This window comes from Manduca sexta, chromosome 2 (assembly GCF_014839805.1).
Source record: "Manduca sexta isolate Smith_Timp_Sample1 chromosome 2, JHU_Msex_v1.0, whole genome shotgun sequence".
Lineage (NCBI taxonomy): Eukaryota > Metazoa > Arthropoda > Insecta > Lepidoptera > Sphingidae > Manduca > Manduca sexta.
In genome coordinates, this window is record NC_051116.1 from 1,770,371 (window position 1) to 1,793,630 (window position 23,260).

At 34.9% G+C, this 23,260-nt stretch overlaps 1 protein-coding gene across 6 annotated transcripts in view; it reads left to right on the plus strand.

The window, feature by feature from the left end:
- The window catches only part of LOC115452742 (sex peptide receptor), a 245,348-nt gene that overhangs the window by 39,014 nt on the left and 183,074 nt on the right, over nt 1–23,260 (plus strand). For 2 of the 6 annotated variants that reach the window (XM_037437818.1, XM_037437809.1), the window contains exon 3: nt 22,986–23,059. The exons of the other annotated variants lie outside the window; for them this stretch is intronic. The gene's annotated coding sequence lies outside the window, so the exon portion shown is untranslated. The remainder of the gene's footprint in view (nt 1–22,985; nt 23,060–23,260) is intronic. 6 annotated transcript variants of the gene reach the window in all.

Consider the following 23,260-nt stretch of genomic DNA (forward strand, 5'->3'; position numbering starts at 1 on the left):
ACATTTTTTTTCGAAAAATTATATAGCTTAAAAAACATGAAAAAAGTGCTGATGTTAAATATGTATTAAACTAAGTGTCGCAAAAAATATCCTAATTGACTTAAGCGACATTTTTTCGAAAAAAATTAACTAGGTTAAAAAAACATAGAAAAAGATGCTGATTTTAAATATGTATTAAACTTAGTGTCGCAAAAAATGTCCTAATTGACTTAAGCGACATTTTTCGAAAAAATTTAACTAGGTTAAAAAAACATAGAAAAAGATGCTGATTTTAAATATGTATTAAACTTAGTGTCGCAATAAATGTCCTAATTGACTTAAGCGACATTTTTTTTTTCGAAAAAGTTTAACTAATTTAAAAAAACATAGAAAAAAGTGCTGATTTTAAATATGTATGAAACGTGTCGAAAAAAAATGTCGCATAAATCAATTAGCCTTTTAACCGCCGATATATATGAATTCTCTATAAAAATTGCGAAGGCACGTGAAGTCTGCCAATCCATCTGCGTGGTGGACTAAGGCCTAAACCTTAGAGGAGGCTTGTGGTCACCAGTGAGCTGTATATAATACAGGTCTGTTAGAATGATAAAATTTTGCTATCGAAGTCCTTGTGAAGGTTAAAGGGACAATATTCATGCCTTTAGGATAAGGCAAATCGCAAGTGGACTGACGGCAGGTCTCTTATATGTGAGAGCCTGGGTAGCCACCACAATATCTATTTCTACCGTCAATCTGCAGTGTGTTGTCACTGTTATGTACTGGTTTGAAGGACATTGTAGTCAGTGTAACTGGACATAATAAGACTTAACATCTCATGTCTCAGGATGGCGAGCGCAGTGGAATAACAAACAATACTTTGTAATTCAAGGTTGGATGGTGTTTCTATAGTTTAAGGGCGGTCGTATCGCTGACCATCAGGCGAACGGTAAGCTCGTCTCGTCATTGAAAACAATAAAAAAAAAATTGAAGACGAGGTAGTAACAGAACTAACCCAAGGTAATATGTATACAACGTTAAAATGTCATTTACATGTATTGCGGCAAACCCGCAGCGCAAAGCACTTGAAATGGAATAAAATGAGATATGAAAAACCCATTTGGCATAACAAGTCATAAACCCCGGTGATACCAAATGAAACCCTTTGTAAACAAACCTCTGAATATTCATGGAGAAAAGGGATCGACTAGCAGAAAGCCATTCTCTGTCCGTTGCACAAGGATTAACCTTCGGGGAGACGTTAATAAATCTTCAAAAACTTGGAAAAATACTTAGCGATAAGTAAAATATAACTCTATGTTTTTAGCTAAGCCAGTAATTTAGGATGTGTTCCGTAGCTTATAGAAGCGTGTGGCTGTATGATTGTGTTTCCTTTGTCATTTCACTAAGACAATGTAAAAAGTTAAAGTCAACCAACAATTTATTACTGACTTTGAGATGTTACTAAATAATGACTAATAATTTTTATTTAATTATTGTTCCTTAATTTAAAAAAAAAAAGGCTTGTGTTCCAAATTTAAATAAAAATTCCTTAATTAAACCATTTAAAATTATTAACAAGCAATGATTTTGAATCGTAAATTTTGAAAATAGAATTCATAAAACATCACAAGGCTAAATATTATGTCACTGTCCACAGAGTATCATACCGATCCCTAAAATATTCTGGAGAGAGAAATTCCCAAGACAATAGTAACGAATCGAGCACGGGCCGTAACGAAACGAAATAAAAAGATACAGAAAAGAAATAAGAGGTTTTACACGGTAGAACGGTCGCGAGATCGCTCGCGGACATTTTGGCTTTTTGGCAACGGAAAGCCAAAAGGCTAGTTCAGAATGTAATGTACTTTTTGAGTCGTCTGTCGATTAATTAAGTCGGATGTCGTGCAATTACTAATTAGAATCGATGTGTGTTGACAGTTTTTTTTTATGATTGTGGTCATGATTTATCATTGATTAGGTTAAGATTGGGCATAGTAAAACATGGGAAAATATAGCCAAATTTAATATTCTTTAACTTTTTCGCATACTCATTAGAAATGAATTGTAAAAAAATATTAGATGTTATTAACCGCCATCATAGTTGTCAGAGGGTAGAATAGTTGTTGAAATATTTTTTTCTTAAAATATAAAACATTTTTATAACACTGGGCCTCACTTATTTTTCTCAAGCTATAAACCGCATTGCTATTTTCCGCAAACAAAACAAGCATTTTTATATTGTACACTGTTTACGAGTTTCTCTCGTATAAAATATTCAAAATGGCGGCCAATGTGAATATCTGTCCCATAACCGTTAATAAATAAAAAGCGCTGATAAAACGCTAAAAAGTGTGTATGACAGATATATCTGGGAATTTTGTCAATGGCACAGATATGGGGCAAAGATATGACCGGAAAAGTTTATGAAAATATTAGTGAAAGCGGTTTTTAGGTTAGGAATTATGGTGTTAGTGATAAACTGTATTGCTTCCGTCTTTTTATTGGTTTTATGGGTATAACTTATTGCATAAAGCCCAACCTTTATCCTTGAATGAATAGTGCCTAGCCAAGCTAGGGCTAGGTTTCCGTGAGTACTATAATTCTTTTTGGTGCCAGGATCAAATAGGTATTTTGTCGCTTAGTATTTTTTTAGTCTGTATCTGACTTCTTCATTTAAAAATGGCTCCACTGTTTTATCAGTGATTTTGTCTATGTCGAGTAGACTGATGTTAAAATATTAACTTTATTAAAATTAAGTATCGATCAGAAATGGACTAAAAATGTATGAGTGAGAATATACAAAGAGCATATATACGAAACAGTCTTTATTTTGACGCAAACAAAATCTATACATATTATAAAACAGTCCCCTTTTCTGTTTGTATGTATGTTATCGATTTTTTCCAAATCTACTGAATGGATTTGTATGAAATTTGGTATGAAGATAGTTTAAGACCCTGGGAAGTTTATAGGCTACTTCTATCCCGGAAAAATATATAGTGGAACTTTTATCCCGAAAACTCCTTTAAGCTGCGAGCAAAAGCTAGTGACAAATAAAATCACTTTATAAACTGTGATTTATCCACATTTAGTACAATCGTTGAGCTTAAAATAATTTACCCTTATTGAATGGAAATCTCTTGTACTCACCGAGTAATATGTCATACAACCTTCATGGTTAATTGCTTGGAAACATGTGTTGAACACCATAACAGATGTTTATTCGCCATAAACGTAACGATGGTTGTAAAACCGAATATATTTGATGCTTTATTTTGTTTTTGTTGGTAATAAAATTGTGGACTTTGTATTTCTTTACGAAATATTATTTGTGGTTATGTTTCTTGAAATAGTTTTAAATATTCTTTCCAACGATATATATGTACTAAGTACTGGATATGGTGTTCCGAACATTACTATGTTCAACTGAATTGAACTGCAATCCATTCAAACTGACTTTAGTATGGTCAATATTGACAGCTAGTGTTTGTGTACAGAGTGGCGCTCATGGTATAAGAACTCGAGTCTAAGTGTAAACCTGGATTTGAATAAAAATTAGCCAAATAAACAAAATTATTTGTTGTTCAAATGAATAAATAAGTTATAACAGTGACGTTTTTGTTGCCATTTTAGTTGAGATTTTGAACAAATAGTTTATATGGACGTTCGTGTCTATAGATTATACGTCAATGATTCTTGCTAAAAATTTACTTGTTATGCGTATTGCTGTGTTCTTTTTAAGGAAGAATATAAACATCCAGAACAGGTTTCATCCTTTGCCTCTCATTCGTTTTTTAATTTCTTTACTTTTACAATTCGGAAACTATTATTTCACATGAATATGATATTAAATAGGCAGTAGACTGTCTTGGTGGCCTAGTTGTATTGCTATGACTGCAGTGATGAGGTTTCAGGTTCGATCAACGGGCCGGGCAAAGAGATATAATATGGTTTTAATATTTAGTGTGAACTCGAAGCCTCGTTCCCTATCGCATCGTGGGATAGAATACATATGACGGAAAGTAGATACCTACACCAGTTTCACCGCTGCCTACCCCTACTTAAATAAGAGCCTTGATTATGTGAAATATAATAGTTTTATCAATACATACTGCCATTATTCAGATTTTCAGAAGTTATTAATTATTCAGTGTTACAAACTGGACCTCCTTGCATTAATGTTTCAAAAATTTCTGTCGATTTTCTTCGCATATGTATTTGTCACAAATTTTCCAAAACTCCGTCCAAATATCAAATCAAGATAAGCCTTACTCCAATGATAACACAGCACTAACTCATCCCTAGTATCAAGACAACATGAAATAGTTTTAACTCTTGCAAACTCACCAACTCCTTCAATTACCAACTCGTGTCGATCAGCTTTGTATAGATAAACTTAAACTAAGTTTACATTGGCAATATCTATTGTCAACACACGTAATAGGAACATGGTGAACAAATTACTTCGGATATTGATAAAGTTTGGATGGTGTTTATTACGTATCGGCTTTTACCTGGAGGCGTTTTGCGTATCTGATTGTGCTAATGATAAGTTCGAGTCCTAATAGGTCTATAGTTTTGAGTCCAGGGTAAGGAAAAATAATTTAATTGGTATGGAAATAAATGCTCATTTGAAGTCTTAAATAACAGTGTACAGCGGGTATTTGTATACATTTTTTCTTGCTTTGAATGACGAGGCGAGCTTGCCGTTCGCCTAATGTTAAGCGACACGACCGATGAACAGTATAAAAATCATCCAACAACTTGAATTACAAAAAACTATTTTCATTTTATTTAAGCAAACACCGATTAAGCTTCTAGGAAGCTCTCAAAGTTGTATCAAGCTTAATGAAAATTCTTACTGTTCCTTACCTCAAGTCAGGTAGTTATGAAGTGGAGTTGGTTTGTTACTTGGATCAGGAATTGTTCTATAAATTGCCTAAATAACTCTCCAGGCCGGATTAAACTGATTGTGGCTTTTGTTTTTTTTATTGCTTTGAATGACGAAACGAGTTTGCCGTTCGCCTGATAGTAAGCGATACGATCGCCCATAAACAATAACATACCATTCAACACCTTGAATTACAAAGTATTGTTTGATATTCCACTGCGCTCGCCATCCTGAGACATGAGATGTTAAGTCTTATTATGTCCAGTGGTTACACTGGCTACTACATTCACAATTATAATTTTAATAACACATGTTTTATTTATTTTTCGTATAAATTACTGCGCAATAACATACAATAGCGAAAAACAAACTGCTTGTCAACGCAATATGGTGCTCATTGAAATTATTACGAATATTATTATAAAATAAACATTCAGATATGTTATACTTTTATATTCAGGGGCCTTATTCTCTATCGCGCACGTTATTTTGACAGTGTGTAACAAGCACGTAACACAACGCATCATGTTTAGGACTATAGAAATTTGGCTTACAGAGTACCATTCCACACACATTTCTCGAAGATAACATGACACGGCCGCGTTACGCGTTTACACTATCATACAGAATAAGGGCCCAGTTCAAACAGGCCGACATAATTGTGTCGACTGCTGAGGGGTAATCATCTGTCAGTCGCCAATCTATTGGACCACACTCCACTTACCATCAGAGGCAGTGGTCACTTTGTCATGCAAGTATAAAAAAGTGACTTTGAGTGCCTCGTTCTCGTAGTAATGGTACGAGTATGACTACTACGCTGAGATCCTAGGTTCGAATTCCGGTCTAGCCAAAAGATTTATTGTGGGCTTTTTCATGTAAAATTAACCAAAAAAAATATTGTGGGTGTCTTCATCTAATAAATAACCCAGTCGCAGCTCGGAGTGTGGCCATTTCGTTCAGGTATTAAAAAAAAATCGTCGATTAAAAATCATGTTTGATTTATAACAAAGCGACTGTGAGAAACATTTACGAATTATGTAGGTACTTAATATTTATAATTAAACACGGCGACATTATGAACGAGCTGAATGTACTTAAAAGTTTCGTTGGTGTTGGTTTTTTTGAATCTGTTGACTCGTTAGTAGTTAAAGAGGCGCTCATTAAGAGTCTGTTTAACTAGAGCGTGATTACGCGAACAATTTTACTTGCCCGCAGTTTTTTTTTGCGAGGGTAAGGTAATGATTTTTGATACGCTATGTATGAAGGATGTTTAACTTGAACAATAGCGGAATCCTTTTCTATAACGGGTACATATCTTATACTTCATCCTTTTGAATGCCACCTGACGTTTTTAATAGGATATTTGATTTATTTTTATTTATAACTTTTATAGAAAAATAGCGGCAAACGTTGTTTTGCTATATATATTATTTCTAGAAAAAATGGTAGTTGAATAAAATTATAAACAGTAAAATCGAGATTAAAAATAGAGGTTGGTGGTAGAATGATAAACATTTAGGGTTGTGTATTTTAAATGTCAAATCATACAAAAATTAAAACCAAAAAAAAATTATCTTATAAATATAAAAATTGGTTTGGGACACCCGTATCACTTAGGGGTTTAAAATATAGATTACGACCGATTCTCAGACCTTCTAATGATACACAAAATATTTCATTAGAATCGGTCGAGCTTTTTCGAATGAGATTGGAGACTATCATTGTGACACGAAAAGTTTATATAGATGTACTACGTCATATAAATACTAAAACACAAAAAATCATTGGAATCTGTTGAAAAATGATCAAGTTGTAAGCCATTGAAAAAAGGTAGTAGAGGTGAATGTCAAAAATCAAAAAAGGAACGAAATACTAGCATGTGACGTCAGCGGGCATCATTACGCGTGCGAAAGAAAGAGATGGCGCTATATCCGAACTTCGCTTCCACTCGTTATATTTAAAATTTTAATTACTACCCCAGTTCTTATCGAATTCTAATGTTGTTTTTTTAATTCTTGTTTAATAAAAACGATATGAATAATAACAATATCTAGAAAATTGACTCATAAGTCGTCAATAATGCAGTTTTGCTCCATATCTACCTTATTTAGTCGTTCTATCGGGAGGTAAGTTATCTTATAATCTCCATGCCAGTAGCTGATAACAGGATATTTGTATCCGCTCTGATAGTGGCCACATAAGGTAAAACCCTCCATAGGGGCATGGGCCCCATAACCCATGGGGGTCGCATTTTGCATACATTGTAGCCAGTGTAACTACTGGACATAATAAGACCATTTCATGTCTCAGGATGGCGAGCGCAGTAGAATACCAAACAATACTTTATAATTTAAGTGGATGGTGTTTCCACTGTTTATCAGTCGTATCGCTTATCATCAGGCGGACGGCAAGCTCATCTAGTCATTCAAAGTAATAAAAAAAAATAGTCTCTATATGATTTCGAACAGGCCGGCATAATTATATACTTATATAATATATATAAGCTAATTTAATTAATAATTAAATGTTCTCATGTACCTTGATTTTAAGTGCAACTATGTTCGCTTACGTGATGAATAAAGCATTTTTTATAATTGTTTCAACTGACTAGAATATACACTTTGCCAAATAAAAACGTCGTTTTTCTGTGAGGTAGCGGCACTGACCCGATCGATTCGGGACTTCGCATAATACTTTGTAATTTAGCTTCCCCTAACCGGAGAGTAACGTTGAGGAAGCACGTATCTTCAAAATTTGATTTTCTCCCTCATTTTCCATCGCATGACGAGAGTCATCTCAGAAGTGTTTCCGGCGTACAAAGGGCCTTAAGAATGAAGATGAAAAGATCTTTAAAGATGTACTTTTAAATCACAAAACTTTAGACGGTTGTCACATGAGGTCACATATTATTGTTCTATTAATTTTTAAAAGAACAAAAAAAATGGATGAGGTTTTATATTTAACACGTATATTTTGATCATTAAATTTTTCAGGAAAAAAAAATTACAACCTTTTTCAGTATACAAATGTATTAGGTACATTGAAAACTAAAAATGAACACACACGCCTTTAATCCCCTAAGGGGTAGGCAAAGGAGTAATTGATGCATCCACTTTTCGCCGTGTGTATTCCGTCCCATGATGTGATGGAAGTGAGCGTATCCGAAAAAAACTTATAAAAAAAAAATCCGTAGAATTTTGGAATAATCAATCCAAGCTGCTTAATAAGTAATACTCATGTTAAATAACATTGTTAACTCCATCAAGAATAAGGATTACCAGAATTTTTTACTCTATACACTTCATACTGGAACTACAAAAAAAAAACAGAGCCAAACAAAAACTCGTGCAATGCAACGAAATCTCAGGTACTACTACGATCGATGGCATACATAACTATGAATTAATTGCCGCAACGTTACTATCATTATCAAACTTGAACGAGTGAAAAATATTATCAAAAACTATTTTCTTTAATTATCAACAGTACAATTAATTCACTATATTTTGGTCCTCAAATTGTTCTAAGTAACCACATTTTGGTTCCAAAACGACTATAATATCACGTTGTATACCTACTTAAAGATATCTAAACATCAACAAACGTATTTAAAAATTTGCAAAATTGCAATAAATAATTTCTTATGAAGATTTATAGCATAGATTAACAACCAGTGTTACACTAAAATAATAAAATAAATAAATCCATTCCCGAAGCCGCAATTTCGAGCGCAACAAAATAAATATCGGGTTTTCAGTTAAAAGCTGTGTATCAGAAACTTTGAGAACGTCTCGTTAAAAGTCTCGTTTCACAAAGTGTTTGCGGGAAGCGAGATTTTCCAAATAATTACTTTTGACCAACACAAACTTATACAGGGTGTTTATTTAATGTAATCATACTTAAAGTCAACATACTCGGTGTTTGTGTTTATAAATTGCTGTTTTGATTCAAATGCATTTTGGAAATCAAATAAATCATTTAAATGAATATAAATAAGTATTCTCTACCCCAGGCCAAAAGTGTTATTTTTATGAAAATTTTTACTCACTAAAACGCGGAAGCCAAAAGCAAAATAGTATTGTTATTAAAAAAAGAACGACATACTAAAGATCATTACACAAGCCGGCATAATTGTATCAACGGACGAGGGATAATCGCCGTCAACAATCCATACTCTATTTAGATCCCACTTGTGGCGAAAGGTGAAGTTTTTCGAAAGATAACCCGACACAACTTATAGGTACTTGCATAGATATGATCTAAAAATAGTTTTAATAATTAGATTTTATATAAATTACGAAAGGTAAGCCGGCAGGAATCGGGTTATATGGACCTTTCACCACTGGAGCCTCGGTGGCTTAGTTGTATGGCGTGCGCGTACACCGCTTTGAGGTCCTAGGTTCGAATCCTCGGTCGGGCGGTAATATTGGTTTTCCCCGTCCCTCTAACCATCTTATGCAGTGCGGTTATTTCCGCGCACACAGCACGAATAAAAAGAAAAAAACAAAGTCAACGTAGTCAGACAATTAATACTCCATTATCAACCTTAACATAAAAATTTAGAGACTATTTTCTTATATCGGGAGTCACAATAAAATTAAACGCGAATAATAAATAAATCTTGCAATATTTTTCAACAGAAATTAACTTCAAATTTAGATATTTCGAGAAAAACTATTTTCATTTTATTTAAGCAAGCACCGATTAAGCTTCTAGGAAGCTCTCAAAGTTGTATAAAGCTTAATGAAAATTCTTACTGTTCCTTACCTCAAGTCAGATAGTTATGAAGTGGAGTTGGTTTGTTACTTGGATCAGGAATTGTTTTATAAATCGCCTAAATAAAACTCTCCAGGCAGGATTAAACTGATTGTAGCTTCTGTTTTTTATTGCTTTGAATGACGAAACGAGTTTTCCGTTCGCCCGATGGTAAGCGATACGACCGCCCATAAACAGTAGAAACATCAAAATTACAAAGAATTACAAATTATTGTTTGGTATTCCACTGCGTTCGTCATCCTGAGACATGACATGTCAAATCCTATTATGTCCACAAACACAACAGTGACTACACACTATTGCTTGGTGGTAGAAATAGACATTGCGATGGTACCTACCCAGGCAGACGTGAAACGTGAGAGACCTACCACCAGAAAATCTGACCAGAAATTAAATACTAACGTCATTTATAGAAAGCCATTTAAGTATAGTGACCATCGTATGCAGGGTGTTAAAAGCCGCCATAGAACATGAACAAGAAAAGGAAACATAATATAAATCACATCTATTTCATATATTGACAAAACAATCCTCAATCAATAATAAAGAAAAGGCACTAATAGAAAATGAACAAAGAAGCCAAATTATGATTGGTCACGTATTGCCAAAATATGCGTCTTATGTGTAGAAATGATTTACGTTGTTCGTGAAATAAGACCTTAGCTTAGAATATACTCTTGCTAGTAGGATATATTTTACATCCGCCCGGATAGCGACCACCGTACACAATGTGTTAAAACCGGCCATAATGGCCCACGTAAGTGTGGAGCGTTCCGGGATCAGCTTGTGTATATGCGGCTCCAACAGGCCGGCATAATTGTGTCAACGGTTTAGGGGTAGTCATCTCTCGTCAGTCGACATTCTATTGGACCCCACTCCACTTATCATCAAGTGCAGTGGGGTCAGGTGCTATAGGCTTTTATGCCGGAAAAACATTTTACGCGAGCAGACTCGGGTAAAAGCTAGTAGATAATATTGATGGAACGCAGATGGACTAGTGGTAACCCAACACGGCAGCTCAGTCTCTATACCTAATACACGTCCATGCACGGGGAACATTTATTGCGGCCCTTGGCACACAGTAAAGTGTATATACCTCATGGTTACCAATTCATATTGAGGCCTATTAGGGCTCACGACTGTTTCCCTTCCTTCTCCCCTCCACCTACCCTAGGGGGGTTCCTTCTCCTGCCTCTTCTTTTCCTTTCATATTATACCATCCCTTCCTGCCTCCAGGCCCTGCAGTAGCTCAGCCGGGGGGATGCCAGCATCCCGTTTGCAGGTACGCTCCTCCTCGTGATGACTGTGGGGTTTGACCTAATTGCCTACCCTACCCTTCCTTCCCAGCTATCCCCTCCCAATTTCCCTCCAGGGCCCTGGAGTCGCTAAGCGTAGTATTGACTGCGAAGTCCGATACCCAAAAAAAAGTCCACGGCATAAAGTATGAATTTAAGGATTTCTATTAATCATGAACATACCATATTACCATCAGATGCTTGTTTCGGCGTAGTTATATTACGTGCGCGGTTTGACCACTGCTCTAAAGTCCCGGGTTCGAATGCCTGGTCAGGGAAAGGGCATTGGGATTTTCTACTGAGTATCAGACCGTAGTCTTTGTGCACGATAAGACGATTGGCTCGCCCCTTATCATATCACGGGACGTTGTACTGCTGCCTATCCTGTCGGAGATTAATGCGTGATGTGTTTGTATAAATCAGATATAGTGTTCAATTAACTCGTCAGGTTACTAGTTATTGAGTTCAATTTAACCTGCGTCACAACGGCAAGGTCGGACTGCCATACAGGAACTACATGCAGTTAATAAACATAGCATCGCGCTTTTCCTTTTCAGAGGTAAGCAGTGACAGTCGCCAGATATGTTCAACCCCATGTTATTGGGGCCGACCCAATTACAATACGAACACAATACTAGATTTCAATATACTGCAAAACCATTGACGTATATTCTATAGACACGAACGTCCATATAAACTATTTGTTCAAAATCTGAACTAAAATGGTAACCAAAACGTCACTGTTATAACCTATTTATTCACTTGAACAACACATAATTTTAATTATTTGACTAATATTTTTTATTCAAAGGTTTACACTTAGACTCGAATTCTTATATCATGAGCGCCACTCCGTTCACAACCACAAGCTGTCAATATTGGCCATACTAAAGTTAGTTTGAATGGATTGCAGTTTAATTCAGTTGAACATAATGAATGTTCGGAACGCCACATCTAGTACGTAGTACATATATATCGATGGCAAAAACAATATCACTTACTCCAATCCGTACCTGACCCAAACGTAATTTTAGACTTCGGTCTGATACAAAGCAGAAAACTTAATATTTGTCCGACCCGGGATTCGAACCTGGAATCCTGAACGGTTGTACTGCGCACGCGATGCTACACCAGTCGTACATGACTGTAATAACAATTTCACGAATTACAAATCTAGATAAATCAGCATGATATATTCAAATGGAGGAATGGATTTACTGTTTGGAATGTCGATGTATAGAGCTCTAACACGCTACTAGGTTCGGCTTGGACTGATTTGCTTATTTACGTTTGACTAGATTTCCCATGCGGTTTCACTTGTATGTAGGTTCAATGTGAATTAACTCAATGTAAGATATATATTGTATTGTCTGATATCTACTTCTTATGTAAATGCGAAAGTTTGTGAAAATGGTGTGCTTACCATGTTACTGGTGGTATAGGTCTCTCATATGAGAGAGTCCGCCTAGGTGGGTACTGCAATGTCTATTTTCGCCGCCAAGCAGCAGTGAGTAGTCACTGTTGTGTTCCGGTTTGAAGGACATTATAGCCAGTGTAACTGGACATAATAAGACTTAACATCTCATGTGATTCGTTTCCATAATAATAGCAGCCCTGTATTATAAACTATCTCACTGCTGGGCACGGGCCTTCTCTACTAATTAGAGGGACTAGGCCGTAATCAACTACGTTGGCCTAGTGCGGATTGGTAGACTTCACACTTCTTCAACATTCCTATAGAGAACTTCTCAGGTATGCAGATTTCCTCACGATGTTTTCCTTCACTGTTAAAGCGAGCGATAATTCACAAAGAATACACACATAATTTTAGAAAAGTCAGAGGTATGTGCCCTTTGTATTTGAACCTGCGGACATACGTCTCGGCAGTCCTTTCTACACACCACTAGGCTATCGCTTTTCTTTAATTATTTGTATATCCGGTTTCAAATTAGGCAGAATTATGTTGACTGGCCAGGTAAAATCTCTCGTCAGTCGACTCTCTACCTGGACCCCTTCAACTTACCAGGTTCAGAAGGGTCATTTTGTAATGCCCATAAAACCCAACGCAATTATTACAATTTATATTCATACTGCGTAATTAAGGAAATGAAACGATTCCATTTTTATGTCGCGTTATTTTGCGCAGTAAAGTTTAGGCATTTGCATAAATAAGTGTAGGTAATGGGAGTTGTTTCCCATTAGTTATGGGGATCAAGAATGATTGAGTGTATGCCTGTGGATTGGATGGTTCAGGGTTTGAATCTCGGGTTGGGTGACAATTTATGTAGTTTAAAGTATACATTTTGATAAGGTTTTGCTCGCGACTGCGTTGGGAAGCACGTATCGCGTAAGAAAACTTGCTTGTATTTTTTTTTCATTGTTACTTTTAAGCATGTTTACATTGCTTACTTTTCTGTCTGTACGTCAAATTTCATCAAAATATATTCAGCAGTTTCTACGTTTATCTCTGTCAATTTTGTATGTAGACTCGGTAAAGTTACTGCACCGTTCCTGAAGTGATTTGGTTTCCTGACATCTTCTGACATAGTATACAGGGTGTCCCAGAAAATAGTGTCAAGCGGAAGTCTAAAGATAGAGCACCCTTTGGGGTATCCGAATCACCCTCATGTATGTGCCGCGATTTTTCATAGTTTTCGAGATATGAGTATTTTTACGAATTTATGAAAATTTTCGATGTGAACAATTAAATTTATTTTCTGGGACACCCTGTATATTTGCACAGGGCCATTTTGACATTATTTATTAAAATGAAACCACAAACGCATCTATCTTTGCAAATATTATGCCAAAAATCATCCATGAGTAACTAATATTTTCAACAAAAATCCTGGTTTCACTTTTCTGATTTTGTTAGCATTCTGTAGTTTAGTGCAAATATGGCGTGTGCGTGAGTGTATTTCTGACTGGAAGTGAGATATTGCCGCTATAATAAATTCTCTTAGAGTTGTAGTAGTGGCATTAGGGCGCATAAAATTCAAATGAATTTTAATTTATTGTTGGAAACTTACACTTTTTTATATTAAATCAAGGGTTCGAATAACTAATTGTAAAGTGTTAATGTCAAGAAGGTATAATAACCCTACATATAATAGAGATAGAGATAATTATCTCTTACAAGGTAATACTATTAGGCCAACCTTATTTTACATCCAAACATCTTCCCAAACATACACTATCCTTTTCATCACCAAAGAGGTAACATGCAGCACATCTAATTCACCCAATTTCGCCAATGTCTCTGTCTCAAAACTGGCGAGCCTATCGTCACATCGAGCAGATATATTTAGATATAGACTCGCCCTTCGCTCCAACCCTTTCCACGCGGATATTAATTTAATACAAGTCTTTTATGTTTGTTTATTGGCAGCGAGGCCGGCGCGTGACTTGATATTCTAATGCACGCTGTATTTGCAAGTATATACTTGTTTATGGTGCTGTCGTAGTGTAATACTAAATAGATATCTGGGTATAGCTTGTGTCAAAACATAGCTTATTACTAAATTACTCAGTGATCACAACGGAGATTCTCAAAATGATTTTTTTCCTGTTTATGCAACATTGTTCATTGTTACTTCGCTCCTATTTGTCGTAGTGTGATGTTATGTAATCTATAATCTTTCTTGATAAATAAGCTTTCTAGTACTTAAAGAATTTCTCAATTCGAACCAGTAGTTCCGGAGATTAGTGCGTTCAAACAAATTTACTCTTCAGCTTTATATAATAGTATAGATATAGATTACAAAGGTTGAATTACTAAATTATGTCATGGAAACTAGTTTGGTCGTATCGACTATTAATTGGACAGACAGACAAAAATATTCTATAATATACATACGTTTTGTTTTTATTATTATTTATATGTAATACATTTAGTTAAATTATTTATCACCATTTGTATAACCTACCTCGTTTTTCTCTGCACCACCCTAAGGTCGACTGGTAGAAAAAGCTTATATATATACTTCTCTGTATGCATATAAAGTGTATAAATAAGTAAAATACGCATGTTCTAAAGTTATAATATTTATTTTTTATAATAGCATGCAACTAATAGGGCATTGGACTAATTATTTTTTTTACTTTTATTAATCGTCTTATCAATTCTAAAACAAAAATAACATTGAAATCTGATGAAATATCCACAAGTTATAAGCCAGTGAAATTTAATGCTAGGGGTGAGTGTAAAAAAACAGAACATAGACAAAATACTTGCATGTGACGTCAGCGGCCATCACGATACATACTAAAGAAAGAGACCGAGCGATATTCCTACTCCAGGCCCATTCCTGTACGTAGCAATATTTGAAATTTGAATTACTGCCTCATTTCTTGTCGAATTTTAAGAGCGTTTACGTGCCGCGCGTGAAGTCAACTATAGGTAATTCTTCGCAAAATTCACTCACACAGAGCCGTTGCGTAGCTGTGTGCGTAGAGTTAGCGCGTCGGCTATCTTTATAGTCAGACCAACCAATTTTGATCTTTTCGCTTTAATTATCTAATTGGAATGTAACTTATGATTTATGAATTTATGATAAATGAAGAATTCTATTATTAAATATATAAGAATTCATCATGAAATAGTTTATATGTATCATTTTCTAATTATAAAAGAAAATAAACATTTTTAACAAATTTTAACGGCAATTTTACAAATTGTTATTTTCACTTTTTAAATGTAAATGCTTAAAAAATTTAAGCATTTGCATTTAGAAAGTACCCTTTAGTAAAGTGTAGCTCATCATGAAGCCGAAAGATAGGCACCAGAACTCCGTAATCAGACAATAAATCAGGAAAATTACTGTGCTACGATGTTTATAATGGACCACATAATTACTCCATAGATCTGCAGTTTTTAATATTTAGCGTATTGAAAGTTTAAATTAAGTCATTAGAAATTACATATTGGAATTTATATTTTGAGTCAGAAGGTGTATGTAATGAGATGTCATTTTTAGATGTATAACTAAAAAGTGAGAAATAAAAGATTTCTTTTTTTGGAAGTTGGTTATATTTTTTTGGATAGTTTTTTTTTTTAATAGGTATTGCTTCTCAGTGACATCGATCATCAATCGACCGATTGTACATACATGTATAACAATTTACCAGTTTTGTATCCATAGTTTTGCATAATATTTGCGACACACGATGAAGCAAAATAGTTGGTTCTGTACTTTTTTGACCAACAGCAGTCAGCTTTGACTGTAAGTATGGGAATACCGTCTTTTACATCGCTACAGGCAACATCTTTATCAGTTTCTTCTCTAGCGGCCTCTTGCATCCTGTCCTCTGCAGCTAATTTCAATCATTTAGCTAACTCGTCGTAACATTTAACGTCTTACAAAAATTTTGTAAAGCCATAATTTGTAGCAAATTGTTTTGCCTGCAAATATGTTTTTTTCTCCTTTATCCCCAAATGGTAACTCATACCTTTTTACCTGCATAACATTCGATAAGTTAAATTTGGTAAGTTCTATGGCAAAGAAAAGAGTTAGGAATAAATAAGTAAAGTTGTACGAATTTAACAAAAAAATTGTAATAATATATTTACAATAAAAAACTCAAAAAATAAGTTAAACATTTTGTTTCGACCGGATTCTCATGAGCATTGACGAACCCGGTAAACTTTGGAGCGCTGTAACAGCGTTTTAAATGAATGAAATAAAAAAAATTATAGGGAACAATTTTCCTCAAAAGATCACTTACAAGTTACTTTGAGGTAATTTTTTTGTAAAATGTAAAAAAAAAAGTTATAGAGCAAAAAAGAAAACTTTTATAAACATTTTCTCACATTTTTGCTTATAACTTCTTTAATTTTTAATTTATGGCAAAAAGTTATATAAACATATTTGTAGGCAAAACAATTTGCTACAAATTATGACTTTACAAAATTTATGTAAGACGCATAGTTTCCGAGATATCGCGAAAAAAGTGTTATCACCCCTTTTTCCATGATGGCGCCAGGGGACAAGGAGGGCGACCTCACAAACTTGAGATTAAGCTTCTATTGACCCCCCACACATGTTCTAAAAATAATATTGGGTCCTCTAAAAATACAAAGCTCATGTAACATTTCAATGGGCTAATTGTTTTTAGCTTAAGGTTCCATTTTTTCCTTCGAGTAACTGTTGCTCAAGTGTTTAATGAGTAAAAAGCAACAACCATAACTACTGACGCATGTTATAACATTATTACATCAATCTTTTAGCTTTTGCTTTAGCCGAAGTTTCAGCGTTGTTGCGTTTCCTTTTCTTGCCTAGAAATAGCTTTACTTCCCATTGTGTCTGAAACATAATAATAATTTATAGTAACTACTAAAATTATTGTCACTCATTAAAGAAAAAAATATTTTACTTACTAAAGTACTAAGATGTGGCAATCACTGTATACACGTGACTATTTTTTTCTGCGCACAGCAAAGGCCAACTGGAGTCTGGCCGGAGCGACGAGCGATACGTCCTCTCTCTAGAAAGCCTCAAGGCGGACTAATTTGAAACGATTTGCGCGTTGCGTTTTATAGTGGTATTTAAAATATTTATAGAAAAATAACAGAACTAATTTTGTTGAATTTTTAAATTTTATGTTTTTAAGGAGATGTTCTTCTATTATAGTAATCCAATATTATATTCAATTAAGTAAGATATAGTGATAAAAAAATCATTTAAATGACCAACATTTCTGAAATTTTCGAATTCTTTGAATTTTTATTTCTCATGAATTAAACATAAAAAGATATTTTTTCTCTACCAACTTTTTTTCCTCAGGATCTTTTTAGTTAGATAAAAATAACATATTGTTATGTTCCTCAGTGGTTTAAGATATTTTGAGCTTCGAAATAGACGTTCGAAGCGCAAATTTGAAAACCTCTGTTCAGTAATCATTAAACAATTTACAAATACTCAATAAATCTAAAAATTTTCTCTACTAACTTTTTAGACAACAAAATTTTCTATAGTAATTACTAATTCATATGTTTTTAAAATAATGTTTTGATGGATATTATCTCCTTCGAAAAGTGCTGTTTTTGAGACATACGGCGCGCGGATGCGTAAACGCTCTTAATGCTGTTTTCACAGTATTTCTTTTTTGTACTAATTGCTGTTACATGTAACATATAAAATGCATAAGATTAAACATAGTCAAATACACAATTTGAGACCTTAAAAACTTGGATATAACAATTAGAAATACATTTTATTTATATAGATTTGACGTTACACCAACTTTCCAATAGTTCATCTTACAAATTCTGAACACGCAAGAGCTTCTCAACACGTATTAGATATGCCGGGCTGCGATCGCAGTTGTGAACTCAAAACCATTCGAACGTTATTTGTCCTGTTTAGTCACCGCGCAGATGCGATCTCGTTGTCGACAACCATTAATCTATTGTAACTGACAGTTATAGTCGTTTACATATCACACTCTTAATAAAACAATGACCCATTCCAAAATTGCCAATTTGTGGGAATCGTCAAACAACCAATTTCTGTTTGCGACTTTTTAGTCTTTTCCCTTTTTTTTTCATACTATAGGTTTAATTTTTTACCTATCCTTAATAAGTTCAATTTTATAGCAACTTCAAATAAAAAGGTAGCATACAAAAATAAATTTTCCGACGACTGCCACAAATTAACAATTTTGAAATAGGTCATTATTTTATTAAGAGTGCGATATATCGCTTGGTATTAGGGTTCATACATATACACGATCCAACGTCGTCCTACGACGTCGTTTCACGATGCGACGTATCGTGGAAATCTAGGACGAGTAAAGTAAAAATTCACGATACGACATCGAAACGTGTTTCTTAACAACATAGCGTTTGCGCGGCGCCTTACTGACGATGGACATATGCCTTTTTCCTTGAAGAGGTGGGCAGAGGCGTATCTGTGTACACTCCGCTGTGTGTATCCCATGATGTTATAGGAGAGTTTACTAGCGATATAATAAAAATAATTATAATATCAGCCCTGTATTATATACTTGCCTACTGCTGAGCACGGGCCTCCTCTACTACTGAAAGGGATTAGGCCTTAGTCCACCACGCTGGCCTAGTGCGTATTGATAGACTTCACACACAAACTTACTATAGAGAACTTATTGTTTTACTTCACCGTGAAAGCAAGCGATAATTCACAAAGAATACACACATGATTTTAGAAAGGTCAGAGGTGTGTGCCCTTGGGATTTGAACCTGCGGACATTCGTCTTGGCAGTCCGTTCCACACCCAACTAGGCTATCGCTGCTTTACTAGCGAAATATTAATATATATTTTATATCTTATGCTAAGACAGTTACCTAAACTATAACCATATGACACGTGACTTGATTTCCTTAAAATCTTCACTCTGTTCTAACATATTCGCTCAGTGAATCCACAGCTGGGCTCAAAATATAGTGGCAATAACATACGGGAAATGGCAATTTGAACCTTTTTATGTGGTGATAGAGTTAAATTGCAGATTGAGATTTCTGTGAAAAAGGTCTATTTGATATTTTTTGTCTGATTTCGTACTGGCTGGATGAAATTATTACTTTATTTTTATTAGTATGAGATCGGTGACGTAACACAATTTATTAATATCAAAATTTATTATATTCGTATTTATGTAAAATCGAATTATCATTTAAAGAGTTATACTAGCTTTTGCTCGCGGCTTCGCCCGCGTGAAGGAGTCTTCCGGGATAATTTGTTTTCCCATTTACTTGATGTGTATAGTTATATTATGATCAAATTACACTAAATCATTATAAATTGTAGCCTACATGTTATTCTGATGTATAACCAATATTACTGTAAAGTTTCATCCAAATCCGTTCATTAGTTTTTTTCGTGAAAGAGGACCATACATACATCCATTCTCACAAATTCCAGCAACCACGCTGGCCTAGTGCGGATTGGTAGACTTCACACACCCTCAAAATTCCTATAGAAAACTTCTCAGGTATGCAGGTTTCCTCACGATGTTTTTCTTCACCGTTAAAAAACAACATTATAGACATTAAAATCATGCCTAAAAAGAGGGTACATTAGAAACTCATTTTGAGCGATATCGTTCGCTCGGATGGAATCGAATGTGAAAATGTCAGATATTTTTTCGGACAGTTGGCAAGGGTGATCCCTTATTTTTGCTGGGTTTAACGGATGATATGGGATTGTTAAAGAATGGAGGGGTTTAAGAAAAAATAGTTATATACTTAGGGGCCGTTTAAGTATTACGTAACGCAATTTTGGAGGATTTTTGACCCCCCACCTCTCCAAGTAACGCGCCGTAACGTTTTCCTGTACGCCTCCGTCTCCCTTAAAAGTTATGTAACTCTAAAATTACATTTTCTTTCACAAAATACCGGAAAATCGCTAAAATACCTTGTGGCGGGACAGTTAGTGCATATACCGCCATCTTGTCAACATCGCCGGAACTGCAAGAGGATCGATGCAGTGACACAACTGGAGTGATAATCACACAGCAATCACGATAGATGGCGACATCGATCCTGAATCACGCTTGCACAATTTACGCGACGTGCAGCAATATATAATAATATCAGCCCTGTATTATATACTTGCCCACTGCTGAGCACGGGCCTCCTCTACTACTGAGAGGGAATAGGCCTTAGTCCACCACGCTAGCCTAGTGCGGATTGGTAGACTTCACACACCTTCGAAATTCCTATAGAGAACTTCTCAGATGTGTAGGTTTCCTCACGATGTTTTCCTTCACCGTTAAAGCGAACGATAAATTCACAAAGAATACACACATGATTTTTTAGAAAAGTCAGAGGTGTGTGCCCTTGGGATTTGAACCTGCGGACATTCGTCTCGGCAGTCCGTTACACACCAAACTAGGCTATCGCAGCAATATATACCACCTCCGAATAGGAACTGTCGGAGGGGCCGCGGTCGGTCAGGTGCAGCATCTGCCTGACTGGAAATCTTCCTCTTCCATAGAGGAACGCAACCATCTGTTCCTCTACAGCGGCGTCAACCTTTACGCCGCTAAAACCTTTGTTATTGTTTTAAAATAAAAAATCCAATGTTACATAACGCGATGTACGAACCCTCCCGCGCCTGTAACGCATCCTAACGTTTTACATGACCCCCCCGCCCCTCCAAATTGCGTTACGTAATACTTGAACGGCCCCTTATTGAAACATATCGAAAGCTTATATTGTGCTGTATTGTCTTTAATAGAAGTGATTTTATTAACTATGTTATCCCTGCAGCTCCGACCGCATGATTTTTTCCGGGATAAAAAATAACCTATAGCCCTCAACAGTAATGTACCTTACTATTAGTGAAAAAACATCAAAAGCTAGTAGTTCCTGAGATTAGGGCGTTCTAACAAACATACTCTTCAGTTTTGATATCAGTATAGATTTATTAAAACTAGTTGTGTTCAAGTCATTTGTCGTGTGTCAATACATTTTGGTTATATGCGATAACAAATAAACAGACAAAAATATGTTCTTTGGTTAGCCTTTTTTTTAAATCCGACAAGGGATTCGAACCTATGATCTCAGTAGAAGTAGTACAACTTACGCAATATAACTAAGTCACCAAGGCAGTCATAATACTAATATATATTTATTTACCGTAAATATCTTACAAATCTAATCACGGACAAAAATAGAAACTAAAAAGTTATAGTTGACTCAGCAAAAAATATCTGAATCCGATGAAGCAATACGATATCCGATAATAAAATTAAAACCGATATTCGATTTACAATCCGATTTGCACAGCACAGCGGAAACAAAGAAAGTGCGAAGAAATATTTTCTTTTCCGTTGAATTTAGTTTATCGATTGCTTGTTTTCGTTTTGGAACTAGATTGTTCGTAGTGGCGTATGAACTGTATCTTTTAAATATAGTCAGTCACAAAAGTAGTTGAACAATTTTAAAATTGCAAATTGTCTCTAAAATGTGTTTGTGTGAACAATTTCAAAATTCAAAATCGCTTCTAATCTGTTCATATTTGTGTCAACAATGGTTTTGTTTTTAGTAAAATAAATATTTTTTATACTAGCATGACAATGTGACCGCACCACATCTGATGGTAAGTGGGGTCCAATAGAATGTCGACTGACGAGAGATGATTACTCCTCGACAGTCGACACAATTACGCCGGCCTTTTAGAACCGGATATACACAGGCTGATCCCGGAACGCGACACACTTACGTAGGCCACTATGGCGGATTTTAACACCTTGTGTGCGGTGGTCGATATGCGAGCGGATATAAAATATATCCTACCACCAGAAGCATTTCAAAGGGTTAATTATATTTTAAATAAAGAAAAAATATTCAATTGAATTTAATATGTAGAAGTTTGATGTTTTGCAAATGATCAGCTACAGATCGAATATTTTTAATTAAGATGGATAATTTTAACCAATGTATATTAACAATTCATTTGCTGGCTCTTTCGATATAATTAAAAATCATAAATTCATTGTTTGACTTTCTGTCGTAAGAAGCTTTATTATCCGAAATGAATAAGATAGATATCTCGTAATTTTTATTTTAGTCTGTCTCTTTATTTAGTCTTTAATCTCATTTTGTTAGTAGTCGCTTACCACCAGGTGATCAGCTTATTAATTTATTTATTCTTCAATAAGGTTTATTCTCTTGTCCTATATTTATGAAACTATTATATAATAATATATAAATATGAATCCCTATTTCCCTTGGTCACACCAGCACGCGTGAACGGCTGGACCGATTTCACTATTTTTTTTTTGTTGTGTTTGTTATTGTCAGGAGTAGGTTCTTATGAAAGAAAAAAATCAAAAAATTGCGTAGAAAATTAGAAAATTTAAGAAAACTTAACGAAAATATTATTTTATATAACTGTCAATTGTTTGAAATAACTCTCAGCGATTGACAGAATGCGCGCTGCAAATTCATAGTTAAGACGGGACAACGTCTGTCGGGTCAATTAGTAATATATACAATTCCCGAAAAGATTATATTATTACAGAAGAAACTTTCTCACCGCTGTCAAATTTGTATTTTGTTGCAGGTAAACTTCGCAACATTGGAAACCCCAAAAAACCCCAAACTGACTGTATGCGGTTTTATTTAAGGCCTACTGTGGTAAGTTTTATTTATAAATTCCTTATATATGTTTGAAAGTTGTAAGTGGTAATAAATATATATGTTTGTGATACCGGCTTACAAAGTTACTTACATTAGTAAAGTCGTAAGTAAAAGTTACAAATCATGTTATAGTTGTCTTATTTCGGTTCATTCATTGGCTGTGTCAGTAAATATTACTAGTACTTTTGCTTGAATTAT